This window comes from Mastacembelus armatus, chromosome 3 (genome assembly GCF_900324485.2).
Source record: "Mastacembelus armatus chromosome 3, fMasArm1.2, whole genome shotgun sequence".
Taxonomy (NCBI): Eukaryota; Metazoa; Chordata; class Actinopteri; order Synbranchiformes; family Mastacembelidae; genus Mastacembelus; species Mastacembelus armatus.
In genome coordinates, this window is record NC_046635.1 from 3,336,416 (window position 1) to 3,343,342 (window position 6,927).

Here is a 6,927-nt window from a genome sequence, read left to right on the forward strand (position 1 = left end):
CACAACACAGTCACAACGTCCATTTGGTAACTGTTCTAGGGTGATCACATGATCTTTCTCAGCAGATGTGCAGCTGTCATGGAGCTGAAGATGATAAATAGTTAGTACTGAGCAATGAAATCAACTAAATGAACTAGATTATTTCATCAATAAAATCCAGAAATTGAATAATAAATACAGTATAGTTTTTCAGCGTTTGACATTGTGTTATCTCTGCTTTTACTTAAAGAGAAGATCTGGATCCTTCTTCCTCCTCTGAGCTACACTTTGTTCTTTTTCCAGCGTGACATGAGTTGGAAGTGATTATGTGCCTGTCATGACAGGAAATCAACGCAGACTATTCTCTGAACTTGCAGAAACTTTCTCTTGACACTGTCACTACACTGGGGAGTTCCAGCCTCTCTTTCACTGCTGACATTTTGTGTGACATTTGCAGTACTACTGCCAATTAAACCCCTCATAAGCCCAAGACAGTGTACTTGGCTTATGAGACCTGGATGTTGTAGTCACTTGTTGAAAAATGCATATCTCTGCTGTGCTGAGGTCTTTTAGGAACATTACTATTCCTTCTGTTGCATATTAGGGTGATCAGGACAAAAGATTTTTCTTTCTACTGCAAAATTCACTCCCCCAGTTTAAGAAAAGCTGTTATCCAAAGTATATGTATTTTTAAGATCAGCTTTGTTAATTCATGCTCTGGAAATGTTCAATAATTGAAGAGAGTCATAAACACAAGTCAACAGACAGAAGAGATGGCAGTGCAGTTCAGACATTAATGAAAGAGAATATTTCAGCACGTCAGGCTGATCTTTTAAAATGGCGGGCACCACTGTTCCAAAATATATGACAAATGGTATTGAATTTGTCAATAGTGTGAACATAGTGACAACCACCGCCAGTATCATTAAAGCTCAGAGTGATGGAGGGAGACTGACAACTGATTATCCATCCATCCATTATCTGTACCCGTTCATGACTCTTTAGGGTCACAGGGATTTGCTGGAGCCTATTCCAGCTCTCTTTGGGTGAAAGGCAATTATATTTTAGACATTATTTTTTGATGCAAGATTATATTACTGTGATTATTCATCTCCCAACCAGAGTTTCAGAATCACCTAAGCAACATTATGATGTGATTCATCTTCAGGGCACTAGTTAATGTTATGTTACGTCAGGTGAAGTCAGCATTACTTGAAAAACGTTATGAAAATGATTCTGCATTACTACTATAAAGACAAATATTTATAAATCCTGTAAATCATGACATGAGTTGAATACACATGGTTGTCATCACTGTAATTTAAAGCTTAAAGAAAAAAAGGGTCTGTAGAGGATTCTATATATTTTGATAAACAGGAAATGGGTAGAAATCACGTAGCTACATTATTGTAGCATTACAGTATTGTAATAGTATTGATTGTCATCTCCAGGGTGGCAGAATTATCTGAATTATCAAAACTGCTTAAATACTACAAAACATTTAATGTGTCAAAGAGAAACAAGATAGCTGTGTCCAATTTGACCAAATACAAGACATAATGACCAACAGGAAACACTTCAAAGTACTTCAAATTAAGCTCATTTCTCCTAAATTCATTATTATACATTATTTGTACCTTGTGTATTAATGACAGAGGTTGTCAGGAATTTAATTATTGTTATTAATCAAACATCATGGGTGAAAGGCTGCAATTTCATTACCTTCAGCTTTACAGTAGAATGCAATTTAATCAACCAGATGTTCTGCCAGTTTGAAAAAGCAAATCTGTATTCACATTTGACATGTAAAACAGAATGTCACTAAATGATTTACAGCTGAAATACTTAAAAATAAATATATTTTACTTCTTGTATTCTTCTCTATGAGGGAGTGTATTGAAATAAAATTGCTGTGTTTAATGTTGCTGAACACTCTAAACTGTTTTAGTAGGATTTGGTGTATTGAACCAACTGTATTGTTGTTATTTTGGTGCTGGCTAACTTAGTCATATAAGTAAAACAATATGTTTACTAGTCCAATATTTTACAGCAAATAGCTTCAACAGTTTCACAAATACAAATTAAAATGCATAAGTCTTGCTGTAGTTTAAATTTCTAAAAACATCGATTATTAGTCATATTAGTGAGTACATGCCAACATTTTAGTATGACTTTGTTTAAAATACTGCTAATAAAGACTCACCAGTCACAGTGCAATGAAAATGTGGGACTCTGGGCGACATATGGAGGCCACTGGAGGTGCACTTCAGGTTCCCAATGAACAGGTGGAAAAGCTCCCCTCCAGGCATCCAAAGACTGGACAAACACAATGATCGGAGTAGCTCCAGTTGGCACGGTCCCTTCCCTCGGTTCCACAACCAGTAGATGTGCCAGGGAGATGGCATGTTGCATGCCAAGGCACAGAGCCATCCCTCTGACAGCTATGCCAGGTGGGACAGGGAGGACGTGGAGGAAAGGGCCTGGGTCCTCAGAGAGGCAGCGGTGTTTGTCTGTCCTTATACAGGAGACAATTGTCTAAGACACAATCACACAACAGACACGCAGGCAGATCTCTGGAACAAATCCCTCTGTGAAAATAGTTACATTACAGACAGCTGGTCCCATGACACACACACACACACACACATAAACACACACACACACACATAAACACACACACACACACACACACACACACACACACACACACACACACACACACACACACACACACACACACACACACACACACACACACACACACACACACACAGGTCTGTATATAAAAACATGCATCCAGACATTTATTCAAAGGAAGGAGGCTGTGGATTGATCATCTCATCATGCAGAATGCAAAACAATTTTCCTTTGGTCAATTTGGTGTTAAATAAGTGCTCACTCATCACCATTAATTATCTCCGTACTTAAAGACGCAGCATCATCAAGCGCTTTGCAGTCAAAATATTATCTGACAGAGACAAACATCCTGCTATGACCGATTCATCGATCATCAGCCATCATTACTGTAGGCTCAGAACTCATCAGCATGCTTCAGAACGATGATTCATTACAAGTACTGAGAGGAAAAAGAAAGGTCAAGCTGAGAGCAGAGTTATGTTGCAGAAGCTTTGCCCTGTTCTGACATCTCAGTGGCCATCAATCAAAAGCCGAAGCCAGTTAGTGACCACAAATCTGTCGCCTCTGTCGCCCTCAATCATTTTTTAAGTACAACTGCAAATTGGTTTATTCAAGTGGGGTTCATACCCACTGATGCACTCATATGCTAATTAATGGCACTGTCAAAAGTCAATGCATGATAGCAGTATGGTGCCCCCTGTTGGCACCTCATCTCTGCACCGATGACTTGTTGCCTTACTGATTTAAGTAATTAAAGTATTTGAATAATTAGATAATTAGACCGACAATTTGTAACAGTCACAAATATCCTACTAGATTATCTAAAATGTTTAGAAAATAGAAAGCAATTATGAAAAGGGGAAGCCATATGACCAAAAACTGTGAGAATTTACAAGAGAGTATTAACTTTGACTGCCTCCGTCAATAAATTTAGGTTTTCCGTCATTTGCTTGAAGGGCTTTTATTTAGTTAAGTTGTTAGTGACAAGCTGAGATTGTGAAACGATTAGCTGGCCCTGCCTCTAATTTTATGTAATATTTGGGCCCACAGGGAATAATCAGATCACAGATTTTAGCAGAGCCTGACCATGGAAGGTCTTGAATGGTCAAAGTAATGAAAGATTTGTATCTTAAATTTTAGAACATAATAAACCTTGACAGCAACGTTACATGTTGTAGTCTTTGGCTTATTCACCTGCTATTACCAGAATTAAGTGTTAAAGGTATTGATCTCCAGTTCCTTTAATGAGGGGAATGATCTAATCTTGTTTAAATGTTTTATTTGAAAGAAAAGAGACTGCACACTGCACAAAGACACAAATGATGCCTTGATTATGTACTTGATTATGTACTTCTTGCCTAAAATTATAAGATAAAGCATTCAGACTGTATGGCAAACTGATGCAACTACTATTATAATCATTTCTAACGTGGAGTTAGAGCAACAATTTTTGTTCTCGGGAACAAATCTATTTGTTCTATTCTGATTTTCTACAAAATTGAACAATGCTGGTTTTTCATCATTCACTCTGGTTACCAGTGAATATTTTCTTCCATTGTGACTAGATTATTGTGGAGACGTAGTTAACGTGTATTACCACAAAAGCCTTTGAGATGCACAGTCACATGATGCACATCATTTTTGGCACGAAATACTGTATATCGTGTGATGATGATATGGGTTGAGGGAAGTTGACATGCACAGACTTCAAAGAACATTTTTCACTTTGGTGGATTAAAAGGGTGACTCTTAAAAATAGAAATGTGTTCACACATCTTAAATCTATGTATCAACATCACACTGGTGGTCAGAATGAATCCCACTCCAACAATATATATGTTTCACGTGAAAATCCATCAGCTTGAAGTTGTAAAGCCCTTAGTGGTGAGCACAGAGATGCTGACCCTACAGAGACAGATAAAATGAAAGCGAGTTGGAGCTGAGCCAGTGGAGCTGTTCATTTTACAGACAGAAGTGGAAGGGGAAATGTGCTCCTCTCCACTAAAGACAGCCATGATGATGAATGGGACTCTGTGAGACCAGTTAAATAGCTTGTCATTGTGTGAATGAGTCTGTGCACTGTCCCTGCCTGGCTGTACAGCTAGTGTGCCACTGGAATTTTCATGATAGTAGTCTCCAGATGAGTTAAGGATTAGGTTTATGAATGATATGCTATTACAATATTACAACTCATTTTGTGCAGTTGTACAGTCTATGTCCTTTAGCATTAGCATCATGTGTCCCAATTCCATACCACATACAGTGTGTGCTTTAGAAGTTATTACACAATACAATTAATATACAAAATGAATAATGAAGAATTTACGCAACATGTGCAGTGACAGACATTCATCAAAATGCAGTGTCAGTCTCAACATAAGAAGAGGGGAAGATGTTTTCCAAAGATTTAATACTTTGTTTTTATGTGCATGTTTTCCAAGATCATCCTGAAGCTGTCTTACCATCTACAATGAGTTTTAATGGCTCATACAGTGTTTATGAGAAGCTCCTTCTTTATCTTTGTGCATCCATGAAGGACAGTAGTGTCCATCAACAGCACAGACAAATTTCAAGTGTTGTTTAGGTGTTTATTTGTATCTAATTATAAATACACTACTCTCTTAGTTGACTTCATTTCTCCTCAGCCATCAGCTCTGATTCAGTCCATTTCAGTCCTTCTTTCCATTTCACTATCGCCTAGTTTCTTTTGACTCAAGTCTGCCATTCTCATGTGGCTTTTTCTTAAATAATTTCCACTTACTTCTGCCATCCCCACTTCCCTGTCATTCTACTTTAGGTGTGTGAGATCATTTTCTCCCAGTCTCATTATTCTGTCTCTCTTTTTTGGCATAAGACTCTTCTGTCTCCATTTCCAGGTCACACCCCTGTATCTCATTATCAGCCACACCAGTCTCATTACCATCATCATCATCATCATCATCATGCTTTCCAGACTCACTTCCCACCTGTTGCATCGTGGAGGCTCCTTGTAACCTCTTATCTATGTGCATAGATCTGCGTCTGTTTCTCATGGGCTGACAAGTCAGTGTGGCCTTCTCTGTTACTCTGTGTCCACCTTCCTCTGCAGCTAAGGAGGCAGAAGAGCCTTCAAATTAAGCTGCAAGTAATCAGACCCATCATTAAGTCAAGAGGAAGTATTAAATCAGTATTAAGTCAAGAAAGACATGAAAGAGCCATTCAATGGAAAACAGCAACACAATACTATTAAAGCAGACTCAAAAAGCTGAATTTTAAACTAATTATTTCTAAAAATAAACTTGGAATATAAATGCACTAAAATAAAGCCTGTACCAAAAGTCAATGTGTATCATATACAGTAATTACACTTCCCTTAATGAAAACACCATGTTTGGGTTAGTCACGCAGATGGACACATCATTTCTAAGCACCAAAACAGAGGAAAAAAAGTGGTGCTCCAAACAAAAAGCATATGGGAACATTCAGCGAATGTTCAGTGATATAACACATGACCAGCAACATGTCAGCTTGTTTTCAACAACTAGGCAGCTATGGGCCCAATGTCTGATTGCTGTGCAGGTGAAACACGTCTCATGTGGTCTAGAAGGCAATCTGGAGCAACATACTGTACTACACAATTTTGGTGAAAAAAGCCAGAGCACATTTTTCTGACCGTGTGCAGTGAACTCAAACAATTCAGTGAATTTATGAGTATCAGCAGTGCTATTTTTTATTTTTACTTGTTGTTAAAGCAAAACTTATAGGGTGTGAAATGACTAGGTGTTTCAAAATTAAAGCTGCAACTGACCAAATGCTCAACCAAGCAAGGACCAATCTCTCAACTTCTCATCGACCATCTGGACGTAACTCAAGATGAGACACAAAGCCAAATTTGAACAATCCCTCCTCTGGGCCCTTAGGCTGACTGATGAGGTGCTACACAGCAGCTATGACCCTGCTTGCCCCTCTGCTTTTTCCAATAACAGCATACACTCATAGTGTGTTGCCTGTGCTGCCAAAAAGCACTGTTCCTGGTATAAGTGCGTCCATTATACAGTGTGTGACTTTGGCTGTAGGTTGTGCACACTTGCGTTTAGCAGGGAGGACATTATGGTGCATTCCACAGTGAGGCTCATTGTGTGGAAACTACAGGGCCCATAACAAAGCCCAGTGGTTGTAAAACATGACACTGGACAGTAGCAGAATAACCTAAGAGATTTGACTCCGGCTCTCATGAATCACTTAGCTGGTAGTAATTACTCTGCACTAATGAAAGCTGTGCTTATTTTAGTCTGTTTAAAGTGGTAGAACACTTAAAAACACTTTAAACAC